We start from the raw sequence: 25,987 nt of genomic DNA, 5'->3' as shown, positions 1-25,987 counted from the left end.
CGAGCCTCCATCTTGATTTCAAATGGGGAAGGAAGGAGGGGGAGGGGGGAAATCACGGCCGAGGGAACCCGGGTGAAAGGAAAAGGGAGAGCAGGGAAAGGAGAGGAAGGAAAAAAAAAGAGGGGCTTCGGGAATTTCCGGCGAACATCGTCAGGGGCCCGAGCGTGGGCTCGGCGGGTGGGCGGGGCCTGGCGGGAGGGGCGGGGCCGCGCCCGACGGCCGGACGCGCGGAGAGCCGGCGGGCGGCGGCGTGACGGCGCGGCTGTGTTTCGTGTCCTCCGCCGGGGCAGCTCCAACCTTTGGAAGGAGCAGGAAGGTTCACGCCGGCTGGGGCCGACCTTTCCGGCAGCAAGCACCGTCCTCCGCGCGCTCGAGCTGTTTGTTACCGATCTCGCCCGCAGAAACGGGTGGCTAGGGCACGGGGCCGCCACTGGCACCTAGAGCGGGCTCCATAGTAGTTGTTGAATGAACAGAGAGCTCGTGGCAACAGTCCCGGAGGCGAGTGGGGGCAAGCCTCGGAACTCCCGGGGTACGGGTCTTCTCGTCTGTAAGATGAGATTCCATATCACAGCTCCTCTCTCTTTACCCAGCAAAGCGTTGAGGAGGAGGAAGGTGATGGGGGCTGGGAACAGTGGAGAAACCCAGAATGGGGGACACCCAGCCTTATGGAAGTTCTGTGTCAAACCGGAACCGAGTAAAAACGTTCCTGACGTGACTACAAGAGGAGGGAGCAGGAGGGATGGATGTCAGAGGTGAAAGGAGCCAATGCTGGGGAAAACAGGAGAGACAGAAAAAGATGGGCTTTTGTGTTTTTTGTTTTTTTTTTTAATGGACGATGAAACCACTGTAGTGCATACTGGAAAGGAACAATTAGATAAATGAAAGGCGGATGGTGGACAGCAGGTTGATCACCGTGGGGTGGGGGGGTTACCGGTAAACAAGAGGAGGAGGCTGGAATGAGCCCTGCGGTACTGGGTTATAGTTGGAGACATCTCTGCTCCCTCTATGAACCCATGATGAGCTTGGTATAGACTGACATGGAGAGAGAAAAAGACGTACAGATATCTGTATATATGTGGGTTAGTACACATACATGTAATTTCCTTGCTGTGTCAGCTGAGTGGACTTCGAAATAACCTCCAGGAACAAGGACTATGCCTCTGGCACTGAGCTCTTGTTTTTAACAACATTCTCCAGTGAAAGGAGGTCTCCTTGGGGAAATGGACTGCAGCAGAGAATCTACAAGCTGCGCCTGGAGCATCTTGTTCTGCCAGAAGGTAAGGAAGTGGTCAAAAAAAATTTTTTAATCAACAACAACAACAAGGAAGGAGTCTGTCAAAGGGACGCAGGAGCCAATTGAAGGAGTTCCCAGTGGCCAGAGCTGGAACAATGTGAGCAACAAAATAAATAAAACAAGACTTGATTGTAACCCAAAGTATGATATAAATATCCACGAGTCCATACTGACCTAAATGATTAAATAAGTAAATAGATGGAGAGATCAACTCTCCTGTGAAGAATTTCAAATCATTTATGTGGATACTCCACCCTCAGTGGGATTAGTAATTGAACTCTCCTGTCCTTAAAGCTGGGCGGTACATAGTGATTTCCTTCCCAAGAGTAGAACAGGAAAAGAGGGGAGAGTGACCTTACAGTGGAGAAACCTGACAAACACTAATTTAGCCAATGATCAAGATTAACGTCAATAGTGAGAAACCGTGTGGATGGTAGTATGTAGCCTTGATACGATGTGAAGAAAATGACACTTAAACTCTGTGGTCTAATTTTCAAGAATATATAAACCCCAGTCTAGTGAGAAAAACATCACACAAATCTGAATTAAGGAACATTCTATAAGCTGGGTGACCAGTATTTTCCCAAACTGTCGAGGTCATCAAAAGTAGGAAGAGTCAGAAAACCATCACAGTCAAGAGGAGCCCAAGGAAACATGACAGCTAAATGCAATATAGTATTTGTGATGGGATCCTGGAACCAAAAAAAAAAAAAAAAGAAGGAAGGGAGGAAGGAAGGAATAAATTAGATAAAAAGTAAGAAATTTTGGGGTGCCTGGGTGGCTCAGTGGGCTAAAGACTCTGCTTTCAGCTCAGGTCATGGTCCCGAGGCCCTGGGATCCAGCCCCACATCCGGCTCTCTGCTCAGCAGGGAGCCTTCTTCCCCCTCTCTCTCTGCCTACTTGTGATCTCTCTCTGTCAAATAAATAAATAAAATCTTTTTTAAAAACTACGAAATTTTGAGTATATGAACTTTCGTTAGTAACATGCCAATATGATTTATTAATTGTGCATAATATAGGAAAACTCAGTGTTGGGTATGGGGAACTCTAATACCGTCACAACTTCTCTGTATATTTAAATCTATTTTAAAATAGGGGTTTATTTTTAAATATTTGTATTATATGTACAGTATCTCAAAAAGGAAGAATGCAATAGGTCCAAATTCCACATGCTGTCAAATGTTTTTTTTCCCTATTTTTCTGTGGGGTCATTTTTGTCTCCATCTCCCATTCTTCATGGCAGAAGCTTAATCCTAGTTCAAGGAAAACTTGATCTCTGGAAATGTTCTTTGTCATTTGAGTGTTTTCCCCTTCCTCCCCTCCCAAGCAGCAACCAACCTCCCAGATGTGTTGGTTATAGCATGGGGCTGGGTAGGGAGGTTGCCTCTGGTCCTTGGTCATCATGGGTTCATCCTGGCACCAGGGCAGAAGGGTGTCCCATTTCTTTCCCTCTCTTTGACACTCTTGCCCAGACCATGGGCCACTGCAATGACCTTGCTGCCTTCTGCTGTTGTATGCTGCTCACCTAACCATGGGGCATCTCCAGATTTGCGGGCAATCCACACCCTCCTGAGATACTCCCAACCATGCAGAAAAACATTCAGGTGCTCACTGGGGGGCTCAGACCCATTTTCTCCTCCAACTCTGCCCCAGAAAGTGAGGCCAAGTCCTCTCTGCTCTCAGATCCCTCAAGCCTACCTGGCCATAGACTTCCTTTCTCAGAGACATCAGGATCTAATGCTATCCATCTCCTCTCCCCCAAACCGCAGAATCATTTTCTCTGAAGGAGTAAATCTCACTCCAGTTTAATCATGCTTTCCTCCAATCTATTGTTTTTGGCATAACCTTTGTGTTCGTAAGGAAACGCAATTTTAATACTCAAAACCCTTTACCTCTGATGATCCCTTATCCTATGGGTACCAGAGTGTACCTAGAAATTCAGAAGCCAAGTGCTGATTTCTTTCTTTTCCTTTGCATTCCACCCATAGTAACCCTCACCTGAAGGTAATGAATACAGAGCCACCACCCCGCCACCCCCACCTAAATGGTGGGGAAAGGTAAAAAATTCGGAAAAATAAAAACCACTGGGGCAGGAGGCAGATTGGAAATCATGCAGCCACAGAAGGATCAGCAAAACCTCAGTGCTGGTACCCTTGAAAGAACAATTGGAAAAAGCTAATTCTGTTGGAGGGTTCTTGGGTGGAGGCAAACTCTGGATGTTGGAAGTCGGTCTGACAGGGAATGTGCCTACATGGCATTGACCGCTAAGGGTGTGGGGAATCAGGGTGGAGAGGGAATGTATTTGGGCAAAAAGATCTCTCTAGGGTTGAGCTCCAGGTATCCATGAACTCCATCTCAGGTAGAGCCATTCCCAAGAGAAGGGTACAGAAGACCTGTGACTGAGTATGGGACATACATGAAGGCTCATCCAGCTTGCAATAAGAAAAAGAGGCTGCGCACAGGTTTTTCCCTTCTGCCATCTGAGTGTGTGTAGGGGGATCTAAACAGGGTTTCATGACAGCTGTTGTTGATCCTACCCAACCTTCAAAATTCAGCTCGAATTTCACCTCCTTTCAAGAAGCTCCTACAGCGATCTAACTCCTCTCTCCCTTCTCTCTATTCTGCAGCCCCAGGCATGCTGGCCTTCGAGCACATGCTGCATTATATTATTTACATCACTCATGTTAATGTCTTGCCTGTGAGATGAAGAGCTCCTTTGCAGCCAACGTGCAAGCATCAGCATGTCTCCCATGTGCCTAGAACTGAGGCGCAAAGGTGTGAAGCAAAGACATGGAGAAAGCCAGCTGGGCAGACCCTGCAAGTTATCTACTCACCATCTTTTCTCCTTACCAGAACCCATCGGGCTTGCTGAAAAACCCCACTTCCCAGCTTCGGTGGTTTTGTGACACGGTGCTGGCCGATGAGGTATTAGTGCAGAGGACTGGGCTGGGCTCACAAGAAGGAGCTTAGATCCAGCGTGTGCACACCCTTAGGGCCTCGTCCTCTCTGGAACACAGACGAGATGCTAGAGGTGAAGAGGCCACCATGTGACTCTGAGAGGGTGAACATGAGGACAGAAGCACATGGAACAGATGAGTTGGGGAGCTGCCCACATCCAGACTCCTTGTTACACAAAAACACACGAGAAAAAGAAGACTCTGAGTTAGTTAAGTTGAATGTTCAGTTTCGTGCCTCCGAACCAGCGCCTAAAAGATAGACCAGCCACAGCTCGTCTAAGAGAGCTAAGTGCTTCTCACAATTTTCCACCAAAGAAACTGGAGATGGAGGAGGGTGAAGAGGATGGTGCAAGTTACATCCTGGAGAATCTTGTGCAGAGCCCAAGCAGCCCCGTAAGACTAACATGTCCTTGAAATCGCTGGCTTTTTCTTAGAAATGCATGTGAGTTTTTCCTTCTTCTTATAATCGGTATTTATTTTAATACATGGTTAATGTCTTAATTTATTTATCAGTTGTTTGGGGTTTACTTGTGCTCCTCCAGAACACATTGATATATTAGCCCTCGGTACCTTAAAATGTGGCAGTATTTAGATAGGGTCATTGCAGACAGATGTAGTTAAGATGAAGTCATATGGCAATAGGGTAGCCCCAAATTCAATATGATTGTTGTTCTCATGAGAAAATAGCCATATGAGGACACATGGGGACAGTGGCACATGGAGATGGAAGATGGGAAAGGAGCGCCAAAGGTTGCCACCAAACTACCAGAAGCTAAGAGAAAGGCAAGGAAGGATTTCCCTACAAGTTTCAGAGGGAGCATGACCCTGATGGCAACCTGAGTTCAAACTTCTAACCTCCAGAACTCAAGTAAGGAAGCCCTATTTCGAATACATTTCTATTGTTTTAAGCCACCCAGTTTGTGGGATTTATAGTTATGGTGGCCCTAGGAAACACAAGCTAATCCAGTCCTCCAAATTTTTGAGAGAAAATTCTAGAGAAAAATTTATACATTGATTTTATAGATAATATTTAATGGATGCTTCAAAGAACAGAACCCAGGGGAATGTGGAGAGTTCCAGTTTGATTAGCTGTGGGGGGGTTAATTAATATTAACGAGGGCATACCATGGAAATGTCCAGATGATAACCTGAGATCTGATGCTTGACCTCTGGCCAGAGTTGGAACTCAAACTCTAAATTTGAGCTAAAGAGCATAAACATACTTGGAGCTTTAGACCTGAATGGTTTGTGAAGGGGATGCGTGTAAAACGTAGGTAGGGAATGGGACCAAAGGCTGAGTTTTTATGCAGTACAGTGGGTAGCGCTGGATGGAAGTGTGACGTGAAATGCCCAGAGAGACTCCAGTTTGTCTTGAGGCAAATTAAGAAACAAATGGAAGGGGGAAACCAGACTCACCGGGTCAAGGCCTCTACTTCAACAGACAACCAGGCTGTGCTAAGTTGTCTCACAAATGACTACACATGAGCTCAGCTTCTTGGATTTCTTTGATTTGGAGGGACCTTCACTAAGCCAGAAGGGTCCAAGCCAGAGCCTTACCCTGCTCCAAACCCATATTCATAGGCATCGGGCCCCAGGAATTGCTGACGGGCCTTGAGGATTGATTGTCAAGAGTCCCTTGAGCACCTTCACTCCAGGATTTTTCCAGTCATTGAGAGAGCACTGTGGGAGGTGGAAGAGGGAATTCAATGGAATAAGCTGGAAAAGAAACAGGATGGAATTTGGGAGGATTTGAGATAGATGGGGGCAAAAGATTGTGTGTGTGTGTGTGTGTGTGTGTGTGTGTGTGTGCGCGCGCGCGCGCGCACATCTGTGTATACATGCATGCCTTTGCCTGCCTGTATTTGGAATGGGTGTTGATGAAGATCTTGATCTGCTAGGAAGGAAGCCCAAAAATACAGGAAGAAAAGTTAAAGGCAGACTCAGCTTTGGAGAAAGCTCAAAATTGAAAGTCACGAGGTTTTATTATTACTGATCTATAAATGAGAAGGGTTTATAGAAGATGGGGCAGTGTCTGTATTTGCTGCCTTGGCTTCTGATTGATCAATGTTTCAGGCTCATTGCTTAAGAACTGCTTTCTGTCTCTCTGTTCCTGGCCGGGAACTCCAAGAATTCTAAATTGAGTCCCCAGCCCAAAATATACAGGTGAGAGTTACGGATTCTGATCCCAGCCAACTTCTGGTCTTGAAGATTTCTCTTTAAAGGATAAGTACTCCTGGGAGTGCTAACACCTTAAACCTTTATCACTTAATGCCTTATAGAGAGGATTAGTGGATTAGCCCAGTGTTGGCCAGAGTAATGAGGGATAAAAGAAGGAAAAAAGCAATGGAAGGCACCAATAGGGGCGCCTGGCTGGCCCCTTCGAAGACTGTGCGCCTCTTGATCTCCGGGAGTTTGAGCCCCATGTTATGGGTAGCGGATACTAAAAAAAACAAACTTAAAAAAAGGGGTTGGGGGGTGGGTAAGGCACCAATAGAAGAGCATGTACTTTGCTTTTTTCTAGAGCCGGTCCTTTTGCTTCAGTCTAGTACAGACCCTGAGAAAATTTGGACCTTGTTCCTTTGCAAGGATGGTCAAGAGCTATATTTTAGGGTCATCACTTATTCACTGGAAGCCTCGCATTGCACCCAGGAGGCCAGGTAAAGATTCCATGTCCAGTTTGGGGCTATTCTAGAGGTCTCAGTTTATTCATGCAGTAAACATTTATTGAGCCCCTACGATAGGAACAGACACTCATTTAGGCTATAGTGACAAAACAGGCAAAAACGCTTGCCCTCAAAGAGCTTGTCTCCTGAAAGACAACACACAAATAAGTAAAATGCATGGTGGTCCGATGACAAGAAGCACAACGGAAAGGAATTAGCAGGAAATGGGGAGAAGGTTTAGGACAAGAAGCACTGAGCCAAATTCAGTGTGACACTTGAGCGAAGATCAGAATGAGAGAATGAATTGAGTGGATGTCTGGAGGATGGGGAGCTAAGGGAGAGGAAAGAGCAAGGGCAAAGGCCCTGAGGCAGCCCAGTGTTCTCAGCCACGTGAAGCGTATGGGGGAAGGCACTGGGGTCAAGTGGGCGGGGCAGGGGGGAGGGGCAGGGAATAGGAGACCCAGTCAGCAAAGTACAGGAGTCTCATCATGTAGAATCTCACAGTTTGTAAGGACTCTGCCTTCTAATCAGAATGAGATCGCAGGTGTGAATTCTTGCATGAGAAGACTTTTAAGTGCTTTTAGGTTGAAAGTGGGAGGTTATATGAACTCATCAGGAGGTTTGGAAATACAGCAGAAGTTTGTAAAATGCGTTGTAGAAGACAGCAGTGGAGAGAACCTCGGAGCCAGGGGTTGTCAGCCCCGAGGGAGAAGGCTGTGGAAGATGCGCAAGCATGTGGGACCCCCACCAAGCACAGAGATGCCCGCCTGTGAAGGGAATGCGGGGGAGCCCTGGGTGACGGGCCCCAGCCAGCACTGATCCATGCGCTCTGGAGCCATGCTTTGAGGACTTCTTCCCTCACGAGCTGAGCAGCCTGCCCCTGCCTGCCTGCCTTCTCCCACCCACTCACCGTACTTAGAGACCTAGAGCGGAGAAGAGACAAGGAAACCTCTTCTTAGAGAGAAACTGCGCAAAGCAACAAGGGACCGCAGTCAGTGGCTTGGGTTTCTTTTCAAAAGCAGTGTAGTTGAGCATGTTCTGTAGTAGACACGGTCACAGGGGGAAAAGCAGCACCGACAGGAACGGGTTCTCAGGAGCAACACTAACGCCCACTGGCTGTGGGCTCCTGGACAAGTGCACTGGAGAAAGGAATGTTGTCCGCCTGCTTCAGGCGCCGCCCTTCCCCAGGAAGACCCCACATGCAGTCACTGCTACTCCCAGGTCGTCCGTTTGCTCCCTCCTCCATCGCTACCGTTCTTCATCAGAGGGGTAAGAAAACACCTGCAGACAAGTCAGACTGAACTCATTCCCACTGGAATTAGGAAACGTGGGGGCAGGAGCCACGCAATGGGCAATGGGCATCTGGACAGCAGGGGGAGTGCAGGGAGTGACGAGGGAGGGGTCCCAGCCTGGACCACTGCCCTTATTCTGGCACAGGTGCCTGTCCCCTTCCCTGGGCTCCTACAATAAACCCTTTTCCTGAGATCCCCTGGGGCTTCTCTAGTTAGAAGCACCTCACTGTAAAGAAAAATGACTTCTAGCTTTTCACAGGCATTGGAGAACCAAGGAGAAGAACCAAACCTATTGATGGAAATCTATTATCTGGATTTTTCCAAGGTAGCGGGACATGGCATTTATAAGCCATGCTCTTTCACCCACTTCCCTCCTGCTCAGTCCCCACCTGGGGAACATCTTCTGGGATCCCTGGTTTTCTTGCTTTCCTGTGTCTACCGCTCTCTCTGATATTACCTAATTGCTATCCCTCTATATGTAGGGCCCTGAGACAGAATGAAGGAGAAGCCGATGATAAGGTGAAGGTGAAGCTGTATTTATTGAATGGCAGGGAGGCAGCGAGTCACACACCCCTGGACACCCCGAGAGCAGAACTCCAGAGCCACTCTACACAGAGTATGTCTGGATTATCGTACTCTGGAATCCTACAGAAATAAGGAAGATTTAACATGACATGCTCTGCCTTTATTGGGACTCCCCTTCATTCGAAGATGCTAGCCTTATGTTATTTAATTTCCCTTTAATAAATAAAGACCCATGTGTTAGCTGTTTTAGGATTTGGTAGTAGGAAAGTTTGTCTCTGCCGACAGATGGCTGTGCTTCCTTTTATGAGCTAATGCAAACTATGGAACTCACCGTGTTTCTTTTTATTCCTCGGAAGTCAAGATGCTCAGAATTAAGTGACATCCTTATCAGTTTTACAATAATCTACTTGTTACATGGCTTTTATTCTTCTTACAGTTTTTACTTCTCTCTTTTTTAAAGTTCTCTTCTGAAAAAGGTTGGTTGGATGGCTGGCTGGCTGGATGGGTGGATAAGTAGGTGGTGAGATGACATATAGTAGACAGACAGACAGACAATCAGACTGAATTGTAAGAGAGAGACTGACTCCAGTACAATTCCATTCCTTCCTAATCTATTATGCCATAGACCTACCTTCTCTTTCAAGATTCCAGTGCTTTCTATATTTATAAACCTTCTTGAGAGGCTGTGTAGCATGGTAACTAAGAGTATGTCTCTGTAATCCAAGTCAGTTTCAAATTCCAAATTAGTTACCATATCTGTGTAAATACGAGAAGCTTACCCTCAGTTTCCTCATCTGTAAAATGGGGATAATAGCATTTCCTACATCGTACGGTTGTTCTGAGGTCTCAGATAATACATGTAAATTGCCAAAAATATCTAGCTAGCACATTGGAAAGGCTCAGTGAATATTGTCATTATTATCATTATTATGAACTATTATTATTATTCAATTACATGACCTCCTTGTCATCATCCTTTCCATGCATTCATTATTGTACTTTCAGTCTTTTGCAGTAGCCTTCTAATTTGTCCTCAAATTAAGAATCTTACAGCCAAAAACGATTACCTAATCCAACACCCCCATTTTACAAACAGAAACTAGAGAGACTTGAGAAGGGAAATGTTGTATTTGTATGACATAGTCTCATAACCTGGATTTCAGCAGACGGTGCTTAGCCCCGTCCAGGTCTAACCAGTGAACCACTGGGAATCTTCATCTTTAAGTAACCACCAGGGAAGGGAGTGGAGCCGTATGCACAGCTTGGGTATTCCTACATGTGGGGGAGTGGTCTGTTGGTAGAGCTTGTCCGAGGAGCCTTGGGTGCCAGAACTCATCTGCAGGGGAGAAGGATCCAGGTATGAGGAGCTTGAACTGGGAGCAATACTGTGGGCAGAGAGTGAAAATTCAGAGAATGGGCTTCAGTCCAGCCTCCTGGATGCAAATCTGGCTCCCAAGTCTGACCAAAGCAAAAACTGAAGGCTCTGGTGAGCAAATCTGTTACACAGTACAATTTCGGTAGCAGGTGGCTACGGGACTGGTTCAGGCCGGAGGACGATGGCCGACTCTCTTCATTCGGCTGCAGGCCACATTCTTCTGGCCCTGGCCTTCAGGGCTCTGGCTGGTGACTTCAGAGGTGGAGCTTCAAGAGGGACAGTGGCACCAGGTAGGATGAACAGGACAGGGTCAGGGCCTGCCGGAACTCAGTGATAGGGGACACACATCGGTGAGATCCCCTGGAACTCCTCCCCGTGCTTAGGGCAGGGAGCTTTGCTGCTTTGCAAGAACTTGAGACTCTGTGATAGTGGTGAGTTCAACAAGCCAGTGAAAGCTGAACATACACAATAATGGAACATGATTGGTCTCTAGGGGCGGAGGGCGTGTGTCACAGGGGGCAAAATGACTGAGGGAGGAGGCATCTGTCTCTGGGTTCTTCCTCTGGACCCTCTCCACGCTTCCGTGTCACCCCTAACATTGGTCCTTTGACCATAATCCCATTATCTTCTTGAAGCAAAAGCGGATGGTGCCCCCACCTTCTCCAAAAATCCAACTCATTCTCAGCCCTTTAGAACACTCTTTGGGGCGCCTGGGTGGTTCAGTGGGTTAAAGCCTCTGCCTTCTGCTCAGGTCATGGTCCTGGGGTCCTGGGATCGAGCCCTGCATCGGGCTCTCTGCTCAGCAGGGAACCTGCTTCCCTTCCTCTCTCTCTGCCTGCCTCTCTGCCTACCTGTGATCTCTGTCTGTCAAATAAATAAATAAAATCTTTAAAAAAAAAAAAAAAAAAAAAGAACACTCTTCAGACTCTTCGTAGGACATTAAAGACCTACTGTGTTGGGGTCCCAAACCTCAGAATCTCCTGGAGCCTTTATTTCAAATTCACATATTAAGGATCCTGCTCCAAGAAGGTCTGATGGTGCCCCAGGGCCAAAATCCCAATATCTGTGCCTGGTGTAGGATCTGGGCAGGAAGGCCTCTTGGAGTGCCATGACCCAGTCAGACCAGGACCTCAACGATCTCTCTGTATGGGTCTGGAGGGTTGCATCCAGAGACCACACACCGTTCCAGAGTCTTCTACTAAACCGGCACTCACCACAGACCTTTGCTCTTGATGGCCTGGGCCAAGCCCCTCTCACCAACACCATTCTATCTATTGTCACTTCTCCTTATAACCCAATGAGACGTTCAAATGACGGTCTTTCCCGCTAGCTCCTTGAGCTCAGCCCAGTCCTTCCATGTGCTGTGCCCTTCACCGCATCTGCTACACTGCCTCCCACATTCAGTAGATGTTCAAAACATGCCCAATGAAATAATGAATTGCAAAATTGGCTGTTTTGTCACTTATTTTTTAAGTAGGAATGTTAGTCAAGCTCCGGCCTCCCACAAGACAATTTAAACCTTTTCTCCAATCATGCAGCTGAATCTTTTAAAGAGGTTCCCCACATGAGCAGGCACCGAGGTCTGAGGAGTCCTGGAGGCCCTCTCCAGGACCGGGGGTGCCACCCCAACATGGTCCAGCATCCCTGTAAGCCACATCCACTTGGAAAAGAAAGGAAAGAGCAAAGTAAAATCTACCGAAGCAAGACTTCTTCATGGCTGCTTTTCACCCAGTCCAACCCCTCTCCTTTCCTAAGCTTCCCTCCTTTCCTTGCCCTTGATGATGGCCTCTAAGCCAGCAGCCAAAAATATAGGATGTGGGAAGACTTGAGTAAGAGAGCAAAACCAGAATGTTTTCAGCCTTTGGGAGAAAAGCCTTTTGTTGTCTTCTGCATCTTAAATTTCAAGATATAGTGGGCACCAGCTGAATTGCTCCATAGATACTTATGAAACCCCACTCCCTGCTAGGTACTGTGTCTTTAATGATTTTATGCTGTGGACCGTGATGTCCATTTCAGTGATATTTATGTTTCTTTAACTTAAACATTTGTGCCTTTCTCCAAGGCCAGTGAGGAAGCGCCTTACTTATGTGAGGGTCTCATTCTGTGATGGATTCTGCTGGAGCTCCCCAGTGTCCACTTTTCCCTGCTTCAAAGGCCCCCAGACTCAAATTCCCAGACTTCCGTGCCGTTGGATGGGGCCACGTGACTCTATTCTGCCCAGTGAGATAAGGACACCCCCATTTGTGATCTTCCATTCTCTGCTCCCCGTTCACATCAGCCTCAGGGGCCACAGGTCCTTCTCCTCCTGGTGAAGGTGCGGGATGGAGCAGACCCATCTGAGCTGTGATAGAGCAGGTAGAACGTGAGGGAGTCATACTTTTACTTTTGTTAAGCCACTGAAACTTGGGGTCTGTTTAGAAGCACAGCTTTTTGAGTAATATATGCTCTTAATTCAGTTTAGTGGTACTTTCTTGGTTTGTTTGGTTGATTCAAAGTCTTTCTGAAAAAGGGTTGCCTGGCTGGCTCAGTTGGTAGAGCATAAAACTCTTGATCTCAGTGTTGAGCTCAAGACCCATGTTGGGTATAGAGATCATTTAAAAAAAAAAAAAAAAAAAAAAAAAGTTTTCCGAAAAGCTCTGTATCCTTTTTCTCCATTTTGTGAATCTGGCTCAATGAATAATCTTGAGAAAAAAGACACATGCCCTGAATATCAATGGTCTTTGCCAGCTTGTCATTGGCGTTCCCTGATCTGACCTTCCCGGTCGAGTCTCCCTGGTAGTGTAACTGGCCGCAAATCTCAAGAAACATATTTCGTGCTTTATTTCTTCTGTCTTTCCCTGGGAAGTTCATCAAGAACCGTATTTCAGCTCCTCAAGCTTGAATTATCCTAAAATGCGCCAGTGTGATGAAACCAAACCCTGTCAACACTAGCCCATCCTAAAGGACACCATTGTTGCCATCTTCCTCACCTGCTGTTCCAGCCCTGGACTGCTGCACTTGGCTTTTCCTCCCTACCACGCCCACAGAGCCCACTGTCACCAGTATCACCCAACAGACATTTTCCAGTCCTCAACTGTATGGGTGTGAATGGGAGGGGCAAGCAGACATGTGTTCCCCAGTCCCAGGATTTCCTTCCATTCGGGTGGACCTACCTCACTGGTGACTTTAAGAAGGGAACCGGGCAGGTCCAGTCTTGCTGCTCCCTGTTTTTCTCTTGGGAGCAATTGCTGCCAGAGGCTGGCATTGTGCCCTGTTCCTCGTCTGCACCTGAATGAGGAGGCCCACGGGGTTCAGTACTGCTGTGCCTGGGGCCGGTTAGGAGTCAAAGTTTCAGTACTGGGGATAGTTCATAACAACCACACTCGGAAGCCACAGGGCTGGCTGTCAGCTTGATCAGTAAGGAAGGTGGTAGGCTTCAAGTTCATACTTACTTATTTATCTCTTATCAGTTCAGAATGTGTTTAGGGAAAACTAGAAACTTCTGTTGAACACCCCAGTACAGTTCACCAAACTTCCTTTATTATCACTCGCTTCTCTTGATTTGCATTCGCCCGTATTTTCTTGCTTTTCCGACCAACAACCCAAGTCTTCTCAGGCTGTTGTTCGAGGTACCTCTCCATACAACCATTCCTTAAACTGCAATGCTGCTTGTAGTTCTGGTAACTCCAGGCCGCTGTCTCTTCTCACTGTTCATGGAAATCTGCAGGAGGCTCCGTCTGCTCCCAGGACCTCTATTCCCCCAGGGGTGCAGATGACTCCTCTTTAGTTTGTCTTTAGTGCAGTGATCACGCCTGATCTCCATACCCACGGGGCAGCCGCTTGATGGACATATCCTCCTGGACATCAACTCAACATATCCATAGCTCAAGTCATTCTGCTTCCCTACGCCTTTCCCCCCAATCTCCGCATCTCAGTAAATGCCATCCTCATCCATCCAGAAACCTGGCCATCACCCTGAATGGTTTCCTTGTCTAGACTTCCTACTTCCCGTCCATCATCTGCTTCTCCTGATTTTGCCACCTGAATGTCTCTCGGCTCTGTGCCCATCCTTCCATCCGTCCTGGTCACCATTCTCTCCTGCCTGGGTTACTACAACATTCAACATTGTTAGGCTTCCCCTAGAGCTACCCCGGCCCCTTTATTCTCTACACTGCGTGTATCTCAGTCTCTCGAACTACACTTCTAATTACGCCACTGTCTTGCTTAGAATCCTTCTGTGGCTCTCGACTGCTAGTCTTAATCTTCTTCAGTTAGGGCGATGAGAGCTGGTCCATTTTTCCTCTGCAACCTTGCTTTTCCCCGTCGCCCTCAGCTACTTGTTCTCTGGCCCTTTGCCTGTACGCTTCCCTCTTGTGTCACTTAGCAGCATCACACCTGTCACAGCTCAGCACCACAAGATTTTCCCCAGAGAAGCGTCCCTCATCCCCAAACTGTGTACAATAAGTCAGTTTGATGACTGCAGAGGCCCTGTACCTAACCCCGTGCCGTTGTGATCACAATGCATTATGATTTCCTATGTACTTGTGAGTATCTCTCAACTGGACGGTGTGTTTGTGGTGGGCTGTGTGTTGGCCATGTAGATCTCCCTCGATGACAGATTGGTTGCCTCAGCTGCTGAGGGCAGTGACAGCAGGCTGCCTTCAGCTGTCACCCTCTTCAGGGAATGTCTCCATTGCCAGAAGCAGTCATGCCCCTGCCTGGGGAGCCTGTATCCACATTGATCCAGGGGTATAAGGGCCTGGTCATCTCAGCCAAACTTAGGGCAACACTTAGGAGTCATTCTAACTCCTTAAAATGTCTGAGACTGTCCTTGGGCTGGCCTTGCAGATGACAAATAGGACAATCTTTCGTGTGACTAGTAGATGCACAGGGTCACTCATATTGTAAAAGGTCATTCTCTCTGGATGTAGGACCTGAAGGTAGAGGGACACCTGGCTGCCCTTGTCAGTAGAACATGTGACTTGATCTCGGGGTCATGAGGTCAAGCCCCACATTAGGGTTAATGCTTACTTAATTATTATTATTTAAAGACATGATGGGCAACTAGGTGGCTCAGTTGGTTAAGTTTCTTTCAAATAAATAATTTTTTTAAAAGCATGAAAGTAGAAATAAAGAAACTATTGTTGCTATAACCATCATGTGATCCTCAAATTAGGTAAAATTAAGTTTGCACTAAGCATTGCTCTTGTGAAATAAAACAGACCTGTTCTCTTATCTTGCAGCAAACTTGTTTCAAGGTAAGAGGTAAGAGCTCTTAGCAAGGTAAGAGTTTCTGCTCTGGGTTCTATATTTTGGGACACGTCTCTGTGACTGGTGTAGGGCCAGCTAACATCCATTTGACTTAAATATTGTAAGTGACTTGGTAAACTTTATTTTTCGAATATCCTTAGGTGAGGACTGTGTTCAGAGGAGCTCACTTAATGAAATAACAAATGTAGCCATATTAAGGGTGATTATTTGAGGGAGGGAAGCAAAGCATGAGACATCTTTTTTTTTTTTTTAAATCAATTTATTTATTTTAGAGAGGGAGAGAGAGAGAGAGCAGGGGGAGGAGCAGAGAGAGAGGGAAAGAGAGTCTCCTGCAGACCTCCCCACTGATCCCATGACCCTGAGATCATGACCTGAGCTGAAGCCAAGAGACGAGGCTTAATTGACTGAACCACTCAGGCGCCCAAAACCATAAGACTCTTAATTAACGATAGAGAACAAACCGAGGGTGGATGGAGGGAGGTGGGCAGGGGATGGGCTAAAGGGTGATGGGAATGGACGAGGGCACTTGTTGGGATGAGCACTGGGTATTGTGTGCAAGTGATGAATCACTAAATTCTCCTCCTGAAACCAATACAACACTGCAGGTTAACTAACTAGAATTTAAATAAAATTTGAAGGGGGAAAAAAAAGACTGATCATTTGATTTGAATCTGCTTCTTTTTATTTTTTATTTTTTTAAAGATTGTATTTATTTATTTGACAGAGAGAGACCACAAGTAGGAAGAGAGACAGGCAGAGAGAGACAATGAAGCAGGCTTCCTACGGAGCAGCTGATGCGGGACTCGATCCCAGGACCCTGAGATCATGACCTGAGCCGCAGGCAGAAGCTTAACCCACTGAGCCACCCAGGCGCCCCGAATCCGCTTCCTTTTAAAGAAGAATAAGTTCTGGGGCATTTGGGTGACTCTGCCGTTAGTTGTCCCACTCTTGGTTTCGGCTCAGATCACGATCTCCGAGTCCTGAGATCCAGCCCTTCGTGGGGCTCCTTGCTCAGCACGGAGGCTGCCTGAGATTTCTCTCCTCCCCACTCTGCGCTCCTTCCCCCACCCCCACATGTTTGCACACTTTCAAATAAATAAAGTAAATAAATAAATAAAATCTTTTTTTTGTTTGTTTGTTTTTGTTAAAGTAACAAGTTCCTATCAAATGGAAGATGAAAGCAAATGCAAACAAGGATGGCCACGAGAAACCTGGAGAACAAGGCTCCCCTGAGGGTTGAGACGAGCTGGCAGCACAGGCACCCAGGGCATCTCCCTTAGAGTTCTATCTAAAGACACATTCTGAGAACTTCCCATCCGAAGTAAGTACTTCAGGGGCAGTCTGTCTGATTATGTCACAAGTAATGATGGAAATGAAGGACTTTCAAGAAACGCGAATCCCTGTCGGCTGCGGTGTAGTCGAGGCCCCCTCGGCGATCTTGGCGCAGACCTAGGAGGACTTCTTGCTTCTGATGTAGGGTGTTGCATGGGGCCTACAGGGCGTCCTGCTTTCCAGAAAGTCAACCTAAGAGCAGAAAGATGCTGCTTCCAGGCTAGGCTTCCAATTAAAATTGAGCCAGTGCTTCCCTCATATTTCTACGTGTGTTGGCTTCTGGGTGATGTCCCTATGGGTGCTGCCTTTTAATGTGAACCCCTGCACATCAAGAACCAGCTCGGTGCCCCCACGCTCAAGCACGCCTTCATTCAACTGCTTTCTTGGCATCTGCTGTGTTGTGTTGCGTGCAACCTGCGTAGAGTGTGAAAGAGAGAAGATCATCTCCCACACTCATTCATTCGTTCATCTGATGTGAATGCTGTGCGTAACGTGAATGGGATGCAAGGGGGAGAAAAGATTATTCAAGGATCCCGATTTGAATGAGGTGAGTGTCCAGCAGGGGAAGAAAACCTAAGTACAGATCAGTAATGGGCTGCAAAAGAACGTGATGGTTGACACGAGACAAGCAGTTTAGAGGAGATGGAGTCCGTCTGGCCAATGGGGATGGAGGAGCAGGTGAATGGAGTGTGGCCGGATCGCATCTGGAAAAGGAGCCTTCCTGACGCTTGGGGAGACCAGCTTCTCTCTGGAGGGTGACCATTGACTTTCTCCTCAAACTCCTACTCTTTTTGACATCACACTTCTCACAAGTTTTTTTTTTTTTTCCCCTTTCAAACTTAGTAGCTATGTAACCTCGTGATATAGGAACAGCACGGGCAAACTGTATGCCCGTGACAAAGGAGACAGTATTAGGTGGACGGTGCTTCAAATGGGGCTTTTCCATTACCCAGCCCTGGCTTCCAAATTTGTCTTTGCCACCTTTTACTTCTAGGCTCCTGAGTAAATTACTTAATTTTTCTAAGCCTCGGTTTCCATGTGCATAAAGGGGTCAATAACCCAGGGTCAGAGACCATGAGGATTGTATGGGAAGCATGTAGCATCTAGCGTGGCCCATGAATATGGAAACATTGTTTCTCCCATAGTTACTTTGATCAAAGAACCCTGACTCAGAGATTTAATACCGATTGAAGACAACAGAGGAAGAGAAATTTTTCAGAAGGCCCCTTTATGGAAGACCTAGTTCTTCCTTGTGGGTCTGAAGGCTCTCAGAGTCTTGGCTCTACAAGCTAATGGTAAGCTAATACTTAGCCTGCCATTTCTTAGTTACTTGAATGTCCTCTACCCTAGACTTTTCTTTATACAACAAAAAGCGTAATACAATTACTTGGTGTTTGTGTAACTTTATGGTCTGAGGAAGTCTTAAATGGGAAAACCCTGACATTAAGGACATATGTAGGGGCGCCTGGGTGGCTCAGTGGGTTAAGCCTCTGTCTTCAGCTCAGGTCATGATCCCAGGGTCCTGGGATCGAGCCCCGCATCGGGCTCTCTGCGCAGCGGGGAGCCTGCTTCCCCCCACCCCCCCCTGCATACCTCTCTGCCTGCTTGTGATCTCTCCCTCTGTCAAATAAATAAGACCTTTAAAAATGAAAAAAAAAAAAAGGACATATATAAGCATAGAGTTGACACACGAAAAGATCTGGATGGTACCCTGTGGGGCTGCATTTCTGGAGGATGCCTTGGGAGAATGCCTCTGGCACCTTGGCATTGGGCACATTCTAAGAGCTATTGTCTCAGCCCTCTGTGGCTGGAGGGACACACAGGGGTGCGGTTCTTATGCGATCATCACGATGAACTGGGCAGGTTGGCCCCTGGAGAGACCCACTCTTGATTTTCAGCAGTGGCTGGCTGGAGGGGGGTGAGGTGTGGGGGAAAGAGGAGTAGCAGGAGGGTTTGGAGCAGCAGCCCTTTCTCATTGGTATGGAAACGTGTCATTATTTTATTTTATTTATTTATTTTTAAAGATTTTTTTTTAAAGATTTTATTTATTTATTTGACAGACAGAGATCACAAGTAGGCAGAGCAGCAGCAGAGAGGGAGGAAGGGAAGCAGGCTCCCCGCTGAGCAGAGAGCCCGACTCGGGGCTCCATCCCAGGACCCTGAGATCATGACCTGAGCCCAATGCAGAGGCTTTAACCCACTGAGCCACCCAGGTGCCCCTAAAGATTTTTTTTAATGTATTTATTTGACACGGGGAGAGAGAGAGAGAGGGATCACAAGTTAGGCAGAACGGCAGGAAGAGGGAGAAGTACGCTCCCCACCGAGCAAGGACCCCGATGTGGGGCTCGATCCTAGGAGCCCGGGATCATGACCCAAGCCGAATGCAGATGCTTAACCGGCTGATCCACCCAGGTGCCCCAATTTATTTATTTACTTTTTAAAAGATTTTATTTGGACAGAGAGAGACAGCAAGAGAGGGAACACAAGCAGAGAGAGTGCAAGAGGGAGAAAAAGGCTCCCCGCTGAGCAGAGAGCCTGATGCAGGACTCAATCCCAGGACTCTGGGATCATGACTTGAGACGAAGCCAGATGCTAAATGACTAAGCCACCCAGGTGCCCCACGCGTGTCATTATTATTATTATTTTAGATTTTATTTATTTAACAGACAGATCACAAGTAGGCAGAGATGTGGGGTGGGTGAGGGGCAGCAGGCTCCCTGCTGAGCAGAGAGCCCAATGCGGGGCTTGATCCCAGGACTCGGGGAGCACAACCCGAGCTGAAGGCAGAGGCTTAACCCGCTGAGCCACCCAGGCGCCCTGAGTGTCATTATTTTAATAACAGCTGAAGCTTCAGCAGACAATGCTTTCCACATACCAGCCCTGTGTATCAGGACACTTGCCGAGACTCTTCCGTGCTAAATGCCCTTGATGTTTCTGCAGTTTACGGCATCCTAGATGGCCGGCTCTGGCCCTCACCCCTCGTGGTGCGCGCCGGCCCCCAGCCACTGCTGCGGGGAAGCGGGCATTAGTGAGCTGCCTTCACCTCAGGTCTTCGGCCTGCAAACCAGACTCTTCTACACTGTCCTTCAGGTGCGTCTTTAACTGAGGCGCTGTTAAGATACTCGAGGCCTAGAATTCCACCTGTGGTGGGAGAGGGAACGTTTGCGCGTGTTAGTTTTGTCTTAATTCGATTTTGCTCACCTCTTAGGAGCTTCTTTGTTCTGTTTTGTTTTAGGAACCTTCCCCTCCCAGCCCTGAGTGAACATAAAGCGTCAGGCTGGGCCCATGCGGCGTGAGGTCATTCCCAGCTTTAGTCCTGGCGAGCGCTCCCTGGACCCCGGCCGTGCCAACCCCCGGGCCTGCCCTCTGCCCCAGTGGCCTGCTTCAGGGCCTGTAGCACCTGTCGCGGAGGGTTTCTGAGGAGCTGCAGAAACCGTGACGAAAAGGCTGCAGACGGCAGCTTGGAGTTGGATTTTCTTTCTGATGCTCCTGCGCGACCTGTTTGTCTCTCCCGCGCCCTCGTCCTCTCCCTGCAGAGTGGCTCTGCGTGTGGACGGCAAGTGTCCGCCAGAGGCGTGACGTGTCGGGCCGTGGGAGCGACACCTAGTTTCGAACGGTGCATGTACCTTGTTCTCCTTGCTCTGCGCCTTACGGTGCAGGCCAGGGGGTGGATAAGAGCCGCCGGGACTCTGCAGCCGCTCGTCCAGCCCGGGGAGGGCCTGCAGGTGGCTGCCGGGAAGCTTCCCCGCCACTTGCTCGGTTTGCCGGGAACTCTGGATGGAGAGCGTGGGACACGGGGTAAATGCCAGCGCTGGGAGGGAGAAGCCACAGAGAGCTAATGGCCCATTGTCCATGCCTGTCGTGTGGTCTCCTCGGGGGCCAGGCCCTCTCCAGACAGAGCCCCGGCTCTTGGCAACGGTCCCTCAGCTGCTCCATCCGCCACTGGCAGCCACTCCTGGGGACAAGGCGCTTCTGTGTCCCTCCCCACTAGGACGCTGCCACGGCCAAGAGACTGACCCCGGAATCAGCAGCGGCTTTCAACTTGAGCCTTTTGTAACTGAACAATGGTTAACTCTGGCTCTCAGAGGACCTCCTTTCACAGTGGGATTTCCTTCCTTGTGGGTTTTCCCAGCTGTCTTTGTCTTGGGTCATGTCTAACAGATGTCTGTGGCCTTGAAGAGCCTTCTGAAAACCCAGTGACAACTAGACCTGGGGCCCTTCCGGGGTCAGCTGAGGCCTTGGCAGGAGCAGCCCTGGCAAATCGCAGGGAAAGATGCCTCTCTCCCCGGCCCTGTCCTCTGGGAGCAGCAGAGAACGTTCAGGGAGACTGAAGAGGTAGATTCTGGGGCAGTCAGATGGAGATAAAAATCAAATTCCAAGAATTCCTCTTCCAGGGGCCTCCTGTAAATTTATTAAGAGCTCCTCGAGCATGTGAAATATGACACTGCAGGATGAGATGATTTTTTTAAACCGACATGATAAACCTCACACATTCAAACCAGAGCGATCCTTCAGAAAACTTCCCCCGGAATTGGGAATCGGAGAACTTGTTTCACACATAGTTGAAACTCCTCTTTTGGAACTCAATTGATTCACTACTTAGGCGTGAAAACAATGCAAACAACCCGAAAAGCTAATAGCAAGAAATGAAGAAGTAAAGAAGAGCACATTATATGATCATTAAAATCTTGTTTATGCAGACTGGGGGACTGTGATTATGGGCATGGGCAAAGTATGAAGTGAAAAAGGAATATATGAATATACTTCGGTGATTTCAAATTTATAAAAAAGTCGAGCAGGGCTCGCTGACTCAGTTGGCAGAACATGTGACTTAATCTCAGGGTCATGAATTCTAGCCCCAAGTTGGGGGTAGAGTTTACTTAAAAAAAAAAAAAAAAAAAAAAAAAAAAAAGCAGGCAGAGAAAACACAGGAAAAAAATCCCCCCAAATGCTCACAATGAAGTCCAGTGAAGCCAGTGGAATTATAGATGTATGATTAATTTACTTTTTTCTATTTTCTAAGTTTTTGGCTGCCTGATTATGTTCCTATGTAATTTAAAAAATGTATAGGGGCGCCTGGGTGGCTCAGTGGGTTAAAGCCTCTGCCTTCGGCTCAGGTCATGATCCCAGGGTTCTGGGATCAAGCCCCACACTGGGCTCTCTGTTCCACGAGGAGCCTGCTTCCTCGTCTCTCTGCCTGCCTCTCTGCCTACTACTTGTGATTTCTGTCTGTCAAATAAATAAATAAATAAAATCTTTTAAAAAAATAAAAAATATATAATTTTTAGAAGTCCTATGAAAATTGTTGTCTGAGAAAGATAAGGTACAGACTTAGGAGAAAAATCACTATTATTAATTTATACAAGACCAGTGCTCTAACCCCTGAGCTATAGGGCCACTATTATTAATTTATAATTGCAACTTACTTTAGGTAAAAATTGCTATCATATAGTTAATTGCATCTTCTCTGACTTTGGACTATTTCTAAAAATCAGATCTACTTTTAAAAGTGGTAGAATTTGCTACCACTGGATATTTCCAAGGATTTTTGCCTGTTTTGCTCAGTGATCTATTCCCAGGTCCTCGCCTAGTGCTTGGCACATAGCAGGACTCAGTAAGTATTTGATACATGAATTAATAGGCTGGAGGTTGTGGAAGGAGCTAGAATGAAAGACAGAGACTGCGGACCGTAGAATGAAAAGGCCAATAAAGATAAGAATGACAAGAAATGTCTCACAGAAGACAGCTGTGATACACACTACAGGACTTCCCAGCTCCCCAAAGGACACTCCATATCCGCGTTCGCTCCTCACAGCCCAGTGTGCTCTTTGTTTCTGAAGGCCCACACCTGCTGGTCTTCTTGGAGGAGGGCCCTTGTGCTACTGATTTGCCTGTCAATGAAGAGAGCCAGCAGTGCCAGAGAATTCTTTCCCCTGGGAAGCCCTGTGCCCTTGACGATGGGTGCCCACTTTCCTAACTCCCCTGCAGGGTGAGGCTTTAGCGGCCCTCCTTGCAACTCTGCCTGTAATTAGATCCCTCCTTGTCTCGCAGTCTGCTTTTGAGAAACATGACCCAAGGCAACGACCATTCAACAGCAACAAAGGAAGCCTAACCTTTATGGGCTGCTTATTATGAGCCAGGTGTAGCGCATTATCTCATTGAACTAGGGATTATTATCTGCATTTTCCCTCGAGAAAAGGGAGACACTGAGTGCCCAAATGCACTTCTGTGCATTTGAAGACTCAGGCCCACCTTGAAATGGATGTTTCTGGAAGTCCTTTTGCTGTCCTTTCTCCTGGTGTAAAAACTGACCTGTGCAAAAGCCGAGACTCACTTGGGAAGCAGAACAGGTTAGGAGCAGTATGGGGAGCATAGACAGGGCCCCCCAGCCCCACAGTGAATAAAGCAAAACCCAAATCAGGAAGGGCTGGTGTAGAAGTATCCACATCTGTGAATGCGATCAGAAGAGGCAACCCTGGAGGGCCGGTCCCAGGTGTGGCTGCTGAGGACATCCCAGCAAGATGGTGGAAACTAGGGTCCTCCCGCAGAAGCTACATTTGGATCTTCGGGAACCAAATCTTGGTCTAGCTCCAAGACACATCTCTTCTGGTCTTCAAGGAGCTGAAATTGGGGCCAACGTTGACATACGATGTTGCTTTCCTTGGTAAGCTAATTTTGCTTGTGGACCTGGGGTGATTTACTATAAATCCAGAGTTCTGTTAACACATTCTTTTGTTTTAGCTTGGGGAACTATGCCCAGTCAATATTTGTTGGATTAATGAATGGATGAAGGAATGGGTATGCCTAAACACATTTCCCTGAAGGCGATTGGACCCTTTTAGAGGCCTAGGCCATTAGAGACAATGACAGTCTAATGAGAATGACATTCCTGGAGAACAGTTCGGTCCAATTCAACACATGCTAACACAGGAACACCTGTGATGTGGGTGCTGTTATGCTGAGTTGTACAGGGACTGGATGCAAAGGTAAGGGGGAGAAGTAGGCAAGCCCAAACAGGACTGTGACTCCAAGAGACAAGGCAATAGTCAGGGAGGTTCAAAGAAGAGCAGGGTTACACACACTTGGCAGGGAGTCAAACTAAAGGCAGTGGCACTTGAATTTGCTGCGAAAGAAGTCGCGTTTTGATAAATGGAGATGGGAGTGGCATCTGAGCTGGGGTCGGGGGAAACAGGAGTGGGGCAACAGAACAGACAAGGTTGAAAGACACAAGGTGACAAGTCCAGTTTGATTGGAACATGGTGCTGCTGGTGGCAAATATTGGAAAATAAGATCTGAAAGACAAGTTGATAGTGAACTTAATAAAAAAGAGAGTTACTGTTGGGATGGATTTGAACTCATCTAATTGACATCTTCTTGCCTGGTCCTCCTTGAGAGGCTGGGAACACAGGCATACACAGGTCTACTACAAACAGAAGTCAAACAGTGGTGGCTTCCCCCATGCCCTGGACCCCACAAGGACACTTATCAGTGGGCCTAAATACGTGTTTGAATTAGAATAGCCTTAGGAGATATAAAAGGGTATGAGCTCATAACAGTTAAGGCCCCAAATGTAACCTTGGCAACAGTTAAAAAAATAAATTGAATATTACTCTGTGCCCAATTAAACACAGAGTAACAGTGTGGAAATGGAAATTTATCTGCAGCTGGAGAGCTTCATTACAGGTTAATGACAGAACTGTGTATGGTAGATCATATTTTCCAAAAATGGCTTCCATCCCACATGGTTTTCAGCAATGTAACCTTCCCGCCCCCTCCCCCAGGAGGAGGGACACTTTATTTCTCCACACCCTGGAATCTGGGTGAGCCCTGTGGTTGTTCTCATCAATAGGATACTGTGGAAATAATGTCATCACAGTTCCAAGTAAAGCCCTTCCCTGGTCTGGTAGCTTCAGATTCCTACCCTCAGGGACACTCACTCCTGGAACGCTTCTCTGGAAACCCAGCCACCGGGCTGTTAGAAGCTCATGTCACGGAGAGAGGCTCCCACAGGTCAACAGCCCCAGCCAGGTCATCATTGCTGTGGGCTGTTAACGCCATGATAGGACCTTTCACAGTGGCCGGTCCAGTCAAGTCTTCCAGTGACCTCAGCCCCAGCTGCTGCGATATCAGGCTGGGGACCTTGAGCAAGAAGCATGTGGCTGAGCCCAGTCAAACTCACAGAACCACAAGAGATAATAATAGATTGTTCATTAAGCTGTTGTATTTCAGAGTAGCTCGGCACTCAACAATGGATACCCCAAACACTAAGATTAGGGATCCTACCGTGGGCCAAGGATAGCAGTAAATGGAAGCCCATGGTCATGAAGGGAATGGGGCAGTGGACTGTGAGTAGTTAGAGGACATCTGACCTCACATAGGACAAGACACCCCAGGATAAATGCCCGTGGTGGGGCGGTGAGTGAGAGGACAGGAGACTGGTTTCTGGCTCTCACCTCAAGCCTCAGCTTTATCACCTAAGTGGAAATAAATCCTACAGGGTGTTAGGATTAAACAAAAAGGCGTAAATGAAGGTACTTTACACTCTATGAGCCTTCCGCAGAAGGTATCATTACAATTTCCTACAGATGGTGGGATGCTAACAACTTGTTAGTATCTGAAGGTGGCGCATCCCACGCGGCTTTGTCCTGAATGGGTTTCTTCTTGGAATGGTCTGCTCACAGCAACCCCAAGGAGCAATTCCTACATCATAGTCATACACGCCCCCCACCAGGGGTCTGTTGAGTTCTCCACATTCATTCAGTCCATCATTCCTTCCTTCCTTCACTAATTACTCGAGAGCCATGGGGTGTTGTAGGCACTGGGCATAGAGCAGCAAACAAAACAAAACACCCCTTCCCTGGGAGGGGTCTGCTGTCTAGTGTCAGTGTTTGTGGTGATGCAGCGCCAACAGTTTTAAAGTCCTGGGGGCAGTATGGTGTGGGACTTCACCGTATGACAGAAACCATTCAGCCGTCAGATGGAACTGGGTTCACATCCAGATTCCACCACTTACCAACAGTGAGACGGGTCACAATAATGTCATTAATCATGAGTATCACTATCTTTTTTTTCTGTTGGAAAATAGTTTTCCTATAGCTCTTCTTGTTTTATGATCAGTAGTGCGCTCTGTTTCCCTTTCAGCCGGGTCATTTCCTTCCTTCCTTCCCTCATTGCTTCCTTTCTGTTTCTTTTTTTTTTTTTTTTTTTTTTTTTTTTAAGATTTTTATTTATTTATTTGACAGACAGAGATCACAAGTAGGCAGACAGGCAGGCAGAGAGAGAGAGAGAGAGGGGAGGAA

General features: G+C 47.5%; 1 long non-coding RNA gene across 1 annotated transcript; it reads left to right on the top strand.

The window, feature by feature from the left end:
- The first annotated feature begins 40 nt into the window (after window positions 1-40).
- On the top strand, window positions 41-21,130 carry LOC131831592 (uncharacterized). The gene is made up of 4 exons (XR_009353718.1): window positions 41-1,277; window positions 3,922-4,693; window positions 16,507-17,235; window positions 19,924-21,130. It is a non-coding gene; the product is annotated as an uncharacterized LOC131831592 (long non-coding RNA).
- Window positions 21,131-25,987: the final 4,857 nt, after the last annotated feature.

The sequence above is a fragment of the Mustela lutreola genome, chromosome 5, assembly GCF_030435805.1.
Source record: "Mustela lutreola isolate mMusLut2 chromosome 5, mMusLut2.pri, whole genome shotgun sequence".
NCBI classification, from domain to species: Eukaryota; Metazoa; Chordata; class Mammalia; order Carnivora; family Mustelidae; genus Mustela; species Mustela lutreola.
The sequence above is the reverse complement of the archived record's forward strand: the minus strand, read 5'-3'. Positions and strand labels throughout refer to the sequence as shown.